We start from the raw sequence: 10,289 nt of genomic DNA, 5'->3' as shown, positions 1-10,289 counted from the left end.
TGGAAAGCAGTATGGAGATTTCTCAGAAAACTTGGAATAGAACCACCATTTGATCTAGTTATCCTACTCCTTGGCATATACCCAAAGGACTTAAAATCAGCACACTACAATGATGCATCACATCAATGTTTATAGCAGCTCAATTCATAATAATTAAGCTATGGAACCAATCGAGGTGCCCTCAATAGATAAATGGATAAAGAAAATGTGGATTATTGGCTATAAAGAAGAATAAAATTATGGCATTTGCCAGTAAATGGATGGACCTAGAAACTATCATGCTAAGTGAAATGAGCCAAACCCCCAAAACCAAAGGCTGAATGTTCTCTCTGTTATGCAGATGCTGATTCACAATAGGGGGGAGTGAAGGTTCACCAGATTGGACAGGGTGTGTCAGGGGGAAGGGAGGGAGGATGGGAATGGGAAAGACAGGCAAATGAATTGAAAGAACTTTCCTGTGTTCCTATATGAATAGGCAACCAGTATAACTCCATATCATGTACAACCATAAGAATGGGAAGTTATACTCCATGTATGTGTGATATGTCCAAATACATTCTACTGTCATGTATAACTAAAAAGAACAAAATTTTTAAAAAGTGTGATATTTCACTGGGGTTAGTAGACTCCTTTCATGTCAGATCCTTTTTATCTGGTCTTGACTCTTGGGTGCGGTTTTATCTCAGTCTCTTGCAGAATACCCTTCATTGTTCAATAAATCCATTATATTGAACTTTGTGTCCTCATTTTCCCAACCAAACTATTAAAATAACTTCAAGAACTTCCAAGTCTCTGCAAACATATTTTCTTTCTTTCTTTTTTTTGGCGGGGGGGGGGGGGGGGTTGACAAAGTCTCTCAGCATGAATTGAAAGACGAATTTGGGATGCTTTTTGAATCAGATTAGCCAGCAGGGATGGCATGCATGTAAGGTCGCTTGCACCTTATACTGATTTTTTGTGTGTGTGTGTGGTGTTGGGGATGGAACCCAGGGGTTTGGGCATGCAAGGCAAGCACTCTACCAACTGAGCTATACCCCCAGCCCTGCACCTTATACTGAATAAGAATTTAGACCTGTTATAATGGAATTTCATTATGTTCTCACAAATCATTTATGCCCGATTTTAGAGAAGGAAAGAATAATTACCCAGCGTTCTACCAGTAGGCATTAAAAAAAAAAAAGGAGGCAGGTTAAGGGAACAGCTGGAAGCTTGTAGGAAAGTGTAGAATTTCCTAGAGAAAAACATACTTACTCTTCATACAGGATTGAAGACTGGAAGAATTACTTCACAGATGACTTCAGTTCTCATTCTCTGGGGCTGACTTCAATACAATCACTGAGGTGGTGGCTGTTTGGACAGGAGTCAAAGCAGAACACATGGTTGAATGTAGGGTGATGTAACCGCTAATGAAGTAAACCACTGTTGGGTATCTAGGTTCTGCTAGAGTAAAAGGGTAAATATGGGGAAACCAGAAAGGATAGAGTAGGAGCCCTGTAATGGGATTATCCAGTGGAGAATGAGTATCAGGGTGGTAAGTTTATTCAGGCTACATATATTGGAATATTTGTGTTTTTCAAATAATCTATATCTGGTATATTCTGATAAGTACCATTTCTAGAAAATAATCCTTTAAAAAGCATAGATAGAACTATGTGTTAACCTAGAAAACTATGATAACTGTAGGAAAATAAATCTGAAAGGATACATTCCGAATTTTTATCAGTGTTCACCCCGAGGAGATTAGAGGGTACTTGACCATGATTGCAATCTCTGAAAAAGAATGAAACAGAAAACCCTGCCAAAAGCATACAATTTCTCTTAACTTTATTTAATTAAATTCTAATTAAATATTTAGAATCATTCCTTTACATGAAGAATTATTGCAAAGGGGAGATTGGAGAAGCCAGGGAACATGGCCATGTGAAATAAGCATGGTTACCTGTTGTCAGGCTGGAGTGGGGCATGTCATCTTCAGGAACCTTACTTGACAGATTCTTACTTCAGACTTTGCACCAAAATAAATTATAGGACCAGATGTGGTGTGTGGTGCACACCTATAACCCCAGCTACTCTGGAGGCTGAGGCAGGAGAATCAAAAGTTCAATGCCAGCTTCAGCAACTTAGTGAGACTCTATCTCAAAATAAAATAAAAATAAAAATGTCTGGGGATATAACTCAGTGGTAGAGTGCCTCTGGGATCAATCCCCAGTACAAAAAAAAAAAAAAAAAACCCAAACAGTTAAAAATTGCAGGTCATTTAAAATGTAAATCCATAAAGAACTAGAGGAAGACTTGGAAGATGTTTTAGTTTTGTTTTTAATGGCCTGCAGGAGAGGGAAGCCTCTCTAAGTGTGATACCAACACTGGAAGTCCAAAAAGAAAAGGGAGACAAGATTGACTGCAGAAATATAAGATACATGTGGAAATGAAAAATGTTCATAAGCAAAATCAAAAGAGAAGTGACAAACCAGGAAAAATATATGTAATCCATAACAAGACTGAGGCCTACTTTCACTAACATATGAAATGCACCTCATAAGTCAATAAGGAAAAGATGAGTGATCCAGTAGAAATGTATGCAAAATGTGAATAGAAGGTTCACAGAGCCGGGCATGGGGGCACAAGCCTATAATCCCAGTGGCTCAGGAGGCTGAGGCAGTTCAAAGCCAGCTTCAGCAACAGCAAGGCACTGAGCAACTCAGTGAGACCCTGTCTCTAAATAATATACAAAATAGGGCTGGGATGTGGCTCAGTGGTCCAGTGCTCCCGAGTTCAATTCCCCAGAACCAAAGAAGAAGAAAAAAAAAAAAAAAAGAAGAATCACAGAGAAAGATTTTTTTTTAAAGCATAGAAAGATTTATCCTCATACATTAAAAAAGAATTGTAAAACAAAACTGCAACTGCACTGTTACAGTTTTTTACCTATTAAGTTGTCAGAGATTCAAGAGTTTGTAGCAGAGAAGAGGGTATGGAGAAACACATGCACATGCTTTGGGTGGTTGTGAAACTGGTGAAATCTGCAGAGTTTAGCTATTTAGCTGGGTTTACGATGGATTGATTAATCATTGCAAATACTATTTATCCTGTTCCACTTCCAAGAATAGGTAGCCTCAGACAAGTGTGAAATAATGTATTACAAAGCTATTGGAAGCAAAATTAGAATTAACCTGAATGTCTATCAGTGGGAGACTGGCAGAGATTTTCTGAAATATACATAAGATACTGTACTGTGTTGCTGTAGAAAGAAAGGAACCAGGATTCTGTGCACTGATGGGAAACAATTTCCAGTACACATTATTAAGTGAAAAAAAAAAAAAGGCAAAGTATAGAACTATATAGAGCATACTGCCTTTTATGTAAAAAAACAAATAAACAAACAACAACAACAAACAAACAAACAATGCAAGGCTGGGCACAGTGGCACATGCCTGTAAACCCCATAGCTTAGGAGGCTAAGGCAGGAGGATCACAAGTTCAAGACCAGCCTGGGCAACTTAGTGAGACCCTGTTTCAAAAAGTAAAAAGGGGGTTTAAAAAAATAAGAAAAAAGAAATAAAGAAAAACAAACTAATGGAAAAATAAAATAAAAAGGAATGAGGTTGTAGCTCAGGGGTAGAGCGCTTTCCTAGCATGAATAAGGCCCTGCATTCAATCCCCAGCACCAAACATACACACAAAAGTGTAAACAACCCAAAATGTTTATCAGTTGATAGATTGATAAATAAAATGAGATGTCCATGCATGTCTAACAGGTCTGGAGTGAGTCAGTCTACAGAGATAGTAAGCATGGTAGTGGTTGCCTATGGCTTGCAGCTGGATTGAGTTGGAGGAGGAGTTGATTGCTGAGGGTACTTGGGAATGGCAGTTGTTCTAAAATTAGATTGTAGTGATGGTTTAACAATTCTGTGGACACACTAGATACCATTGTAACCAAGAAAAAAGAGTATATGTAGTTGAGCATAGTAGTTTATGCCTGTAATCCCAGCAACTCAGAGGCTGAGTAGGAGGATCACAAGTTCAAGGGCAGCCTCAGCAATTTAGCAAGGTCTCAAAATAAAAAAATAAAAAAGGCTAGGAATGTGGCTCAGTGGATAAGTGCCCTGGATTCAATCCCTGGTACCAAAATATAAAATAAAACAGTAGCAGCAGCAACAACAACAACAACAACAACAAAAAGAGATTTTTAAAGAGAAAGATAACGCAAATGTGGCAGAAACTTAATCATTGATGAATCTGGGTGAAGGGTACAACAAAGTTCTCATACTCTTCTGGCAACTCATGTAAGTTTGAAATGATGTCAAAATGTAAAGAAAAAGAAATATTCCCTTTAGTGTGGGTAGAATATAATAAAAAACAGTTATAGCTATAAAATTTCAGTCAAATATAAAAGAAAAAAATACTTTTTTGCTCTTATATGTATAGAATGTTACCTTTGAGGCTAGAAATCTGGGTGGCTTATGGTAGAAATAGAAGGGAGAGCGCACTATATCCTTGTTACCTTTTAAATTTTGAATCTTGTTCAAAAAACAAATAAGTGGGGTGGACATGGTGATGCCTGCCTGTATTTCCAGCTTTTGGGGAGGCTAAGTCAGGAAGATGGCTTGAGCTCAGGCCTCTGAGGCCAGCCCAAGTAACTTAGGGAGACCCTGCCTTGATAATAAGTAAATAAGTAAATAAATAAATAAATAAAATATATAAATGACAAATGAATGAAAGTTCTTGGCCCTAAATATTGACTTTTTTGTCTTCTTTACCCACCCCCACCAAAAGTGCAGAGTTGCTTATGTTGAATTCAAGTCACAAGCTGATGCAGAGACAGCGGTTGCACACATTGACGGGCTTGCCATTGTCCTGGACCATATTAGAAGGAAAACTGAAGCCCAAGAAAATAGGGCTGGAAAGGACAGTGCCTGGAGAGGTAAGGGGTGCTCGTGCTCTGCAGATGGAGTTACCAGAGCTGTTGGCTGGGGGTCCCAGCTGGTGCAAGGTTAGGGGCGCTTGGCTGCAATTTTGCCTGTGTTGAGCATATAAATCATCCTTGCTATTGAGCAAAGCTGGTGTTTTCCTGGCTACTGCAACATCTGCAGAGGAGATGACACTTGGAGGTGCATCTGGTTGCTTTCCCTTTGTGAGTAACTTCTTGGATTCTGTTTGAACAAGCTCCTCCTATCCCTGTGATTTTATAATGAGATTTAATTCTCTTTAGAGAGTTATTCTCTGCAAGTGGTGTTTTTGTCAAGTTTAAACTAATGATCTCCAAGCCAATGTCCCCAATCTGCCTAAGTCAGTTTGATAAGTAGATATGTTTGTTGGTTTACGTAGTTAAAAAAAAAAAAAAAGATTTGGGGCTGGGGATGTGGTTCAAGTGATAGTGTGCTCGCCTAGATACGTGAGGCACTGGGTTCAATTCTCAGCACCACATAAAAATTAAATAAAGGGCATGGGGATGTGGCTCAAGCGGTAGCGCGCTCGCCTGGCATGCGTGCGGCCTGGGTTCGATCCTCAGCACCACATACCAACAAAGATGTTGTGTCCGCCGAGAACTAAAAAATAAGTATTAAAAAGTTCTCTCTCTCTCCTCTCTCACTCTCTCTTTATAAAAAAAAAAATTAAATAAAGATATTGTGTCCACCTACAACTAAAAAATAAATTTTTTTTAAAAAAAGATTTAATTTGTTATGAACATTAAAATGTTTTTTTTCACATAAAAGCCTGGTTTTTCCGGTTTTGCCAGGGTGGTGGCAGATATCTGTTACACCAGCTACTTAGGAGACTGAGGCAGGATATTGCAAGTTAGAGGTCAACTTCAGCAATTTACTGGACTCTGTCTTAAGAAAACAAGAAGGGCTGGGGTGTAGCTCAGTGGTAGCGCGCCCCTGGGTTCAGTCCTCAGCACCACAAAGCAACAGTCCAGCCAGCCTGGATCTCCAGCTTCATTGCCTTCACAGAAAGTCTGGCAGCAGAACCCTGTCTTTAAATAAAATATCGAAAAAAAAAAAAAAAAGGGTTGGGGATGTGGCTCAGTGGTTAAGCCACCCTGGGTTCAGTCCCTGGTACCAACAACAAACAAACAAAAAACAACACCGTGTGGATGGGGAGTTTATAAAGGAATGTCTTTTGAGTACGGCAGAAATTAGGTGTCCATGAACAGACATAAGCATCTGCAAATACAAGACTAACTGGTAAAGTATTGCTCAGCCTGTCAGTGACATGGCTGAGAACTTAACAGAAGTTTCCAGAATAAGGGAAATCATTTGTGCTTTTCTCTGTCACCACTCACAATATGTAGGTAATGCCCCTCAGTTTGGTGTGTTCGTTCATGAAACTTTTTTTTTTTTTAATATTTTTTAATATTTATTTTCTAGTTCTCGGCGGACACAACATCTTTGTTTGTATGTGGTGCTGAGGATCGAACCCGGGCCGCACGCATGCCAGGCGAGCACGCTACCGCTTGAGCCACATCCCCAGCCCTTGATGAAACTTTTGATGTGACTGAAGAGCTTCTGGATATGGTACGTGCAGCCCACCTTTACTCAATATTAATCATGTGAATGAAGAGCTGCGGCCGGAAGCTATTGAATTACAGTATAATATGACACTGAAAACCAAATATGACCATGTTGGAATCCCAGAATTCTATAAATACTCTGGGATAGCTTACCCTGAACATAAAAACCATGTGCACGATTCTGTCCATGTTTGGAAGTACTTATGTTTGTGAGCAACTATTTTCTGCTATGAAACTAAATATTGCTCCCTGTTAAAGGATCCAAAGGTGAATTCTGTGCTGAGTGTTTCTATGCAAGTTTCACAGCCTGACATCGACAACTTTGGGCATAAGAAAGTCAGTTTCACATTGGAAATCTGAGGTGTAATAAATTATGAAATTTGGAATAGTTATTTGTTTTTGGATTACATTTTTTCAGAATCCTATTGAGAGTACCATCTCTGGCATCATGTGTTTGTTACACATGATCCATGTAAAATAAAGTTTGGTTGTACTTCTGGCAGGTTTTCACCCATTGCATTTCTGGCCCTTAGTGTCATTCAGGTTTAAATCCTCTGCCCTGAGAGAAGCCACATTTTTCTGAAAGGCACCTGTGAGCTTGGGATGTGAACCCAGGAGTCAGCTGGAGGACAGTGTTTAGTTGCTTAGCACAACCATGGCCCCAAGAACAATAGACCAGCCGTGGACAGGCCAGCTAACCCCCTGCTGGCCAGGGCTGCGGTGCATCCCAGTACTGGTCTCTCAGAGGCAGAGAGAGTACCGTTTGGGTACTTCATTGTGTATTTGCACATTTCTTTGACATTGTCAACATTGTTGGCCAGCTTAGTCATTTGGGGCTGGCCCAGGAGCATCTGCCTCTGACAGGCAATCTTGGCGTCCAGGGACAGCCCCAGGGAATGCAGAACGGGTGTCATGTGTGTAAGAGCATAAGAGCATGCTTCCATGGAGAAGCCCGTGGCTGCTAGGATGGTCTTGAAGAGGTCTGTGGCCCAAAGGTGTTGGTCCACTGTGACATTGTGCCATGACTCCTGATATTGCAGAAACTGATTCTTAAAAAATTAGTCTGATTTCAAAAGTCAAAAATATTTATTGTACAATATTCTGAAATTAAATACTTATTTTAGAATATTTGGAAATTAGGAGGGAAACCTGTATGGTTTTTTTAAACCCGTAATCTTTTTTTTTTTTTTTTTTTTTTTTAGAGAGAGTGAGAGAGGAGAGAGAGAATTTTTAATATTTATTTTTTAGTTCTCGGCAGACACAACATCTTTGTTGGTATGTGGTGCTGAGGATCAAACCTGGGTTGCACGCATGCCAGGCGAGCGCGCTACCGCTTGAGTCACATCCCCAGCCCCTAAACCCGTAATCTTAATAAGCAGAGATGACTCCTCTGAGTGTTTAGGGACGTCTTCTTTCTCTCAGTTCCTCCGCATCATTTTTACATGGGTGGATGGGCTGCCTGCCTCCTTGCTCCCCACTAAGCAGTGAGCCCAACCCCTGTCAGTCCTTGGGTTCTGGTCACATTCACTTGATTCTGTCACATGGGCACTGATGAGCTTACTTAGCAGGGAGAGCTCCCTGGCACCACATAAGCCATGGCTGGGGTTGATTTCCAGGGGTGGGCTTCCTCTTCCTTTCTGCCAGGCTCTGAGAAAGCTGGAGCGATACCTGGCTGGCTGGGGAGGGCGAGGCAGATCACGTCTCTGCTGGTCCTTGGAGACCTCCCAGCAGGGTCCTGGGCCCACTAATGAGGGTCAAGAAGCAGAGCTTGAGCAGCCCAGTAGAGCAAGGAGGAGGGTGGAGGGGCCTCAAGACAAGAAGTTTGCTGGGCACTGGTGGCCTTGCAGAATACGACACCCACAGACCTGAGGCAGGTCCCTTCTTTAATGTGAGAGCCTTGATGCCACACACAGGTAGCAAGGTGCAGGGGAGCCCAGGCCTGCTTGTCACAGGCCTGTGGAGAGGGTGCTCAGGACTGGGGAAGGTGCAGGTACCAGGCTGTCCTCTTCCAAGGAAAAGGCTCCAGAACTACCATGAAGATGGCAGGGTTGTCTGGGGTGTGACAGGCAGGGATTGAGGGAGGAGAGACTGGCCAAATAAGGGGGCCTGCAAAATGTGGGGTCACTGGGGTTGAGCCTTTCAGCTTGGGTGGGCAAGGGCCAGGCCTGAGCTCTGCTTTCAGCCCTGTTCACACCTGAGTCCAGAGAGGGCCTCACTGAGCTTGTGCCAGCTGGCTGTAATCCTTCCCTGCCCAGCTGTGTCCTTTATGATCTCTCTCTGGTGTTTGTTAAAGGCTGAGGCCCCTGACTCAGGGTCTTCCTTCTACCCTTACTCCTGGGACCTCAGCCTCCCAGGTGGACACTGGACCTTGTTTTTCCCTTCTGCGCATGGCTATCTCTTGTCCTGGTGTGGATGCAGGCGGTGTGTAGATGTTCCTGCCACTGGAAGGCAGCTGGGGCAGGGTCTACCAGGGGAGGTGGGGGTTAGACTGGACAGGAGGAGAATGCCAGTTGAGGGAGTGGGGGACTCTGAAGTGAACAGGAAGCCCCCACCATGGAGGTACCTGTGCACCTGGCTGAGGGTGGGGTGTGCTCCTCCTTGGCCCCTGCAATTCCTGCCACTGTTACCACTGAACCAGGAGCTCATTTTACACAAGATCTGAGGCCCTGAGAAATGGTGAGCATCTGAGCCCAGGCCAATGGCAGGGAGGCCAGGTTCCCCCAGAGCCCATGTTCCCCAGTGTGCAAGAGGAGGGCCGCTGGCTGGAGACTTGTCAGAAACACTCTCCCTACCTGTTGCTTTAATTAGTGCTCAAAGCCAAGGACAGAAGGGACTATGTCATAGTTTATGATTTCTGAGGGCAGCAGAACTCTTGGTAGGAGACATGTAGACTATCAATGAAATGAAAAGACAAAACCTAGAAATCTAGGCAGAAAAACATCCCCTGTCTTATGGAAGATCTGTTATGTGTTCATACATCATTAATCCCCACAGAAAATTCTACAAGGTAGATCTTAGTCTCCACATCTTACAGACCAGAAAAGCCTGAGCCTCAGAGAGGCTAAGCAACCTCCTGAGGTCACAAAGCTAGGAAGCCACAGTACCAGACAGCTCTTTCCCTATCCTTGTGTCGTAGACATAATCTAGCAGCCTCTGCCCACCACCTTCTGCCACCCACAATGCCACCACCCTAAGGTCTCAAGCTCCATGTCCAGGCCGCAAGCACACAAAACAGCATCGCAGAAAGACTGGGACATGCTCACTGTCTTGGGTTCCTACTCTGTCATAAACAGGCCTGGAGTGGGTACAGCCTGGGACACTGTACTTTGGAGGTAGTCTCCCCACACACATCAGGGTCAGAGGGTCTCCAAGTAGCTGGATCCACAGTGGACACCTGTGAAGCTGAAGTCTACTGAGGACACAGCACTGACCTCTGAGGGGTCTTGGAGGAGGGCTGCACTGGAGGAGACCCAGCATCTTCCCACAGCAGCCCTGAGTCCACCTGCTCCTGCTGGACCACACTCCACAGGGCTAGCTGCAGGCACTCTGCCTCTAGGTTGGGCTTCCCAAGAGCACAGGCTGTCTCTCCTTTTCTCCTTTGGACCCAAGCCCTCTCCTCCCCTGACTCCTCCCAGCTCAGGTCCCCACAGCTAGATGAAGCTGCTGGGCCTAGTCTTGACAATGCTTTGTGTGCCCCTCTGAGTAACCTCCTCCACCATGCGGCCAGCGCAATGGTTTCATTAATGAGGTTCTTGGCATAAAAGTTAGCTAGAAGAGATTG

The sequence above is a fragment of the Urocitellus parryii genome, chromosome 1, assembly GCF_045843805.1.
Source record: "Urocitellus parryii isolate mUroPar1 chromosome 1, mUroPar1.hap1, whole genome shotgun sequence".
Classification (NCBI taxonomy): domain Eukaryota; kingdom Metazoa; phylum Chordata; class Mammalia; order Rodentia; family Sciuridae; genus Urocitellus; species Urocitellus parryii.
The sequence above is the reverse complement of the archived record's forward strand: the minus strand, read 5'-3'. Positions refer to the sequence as shown.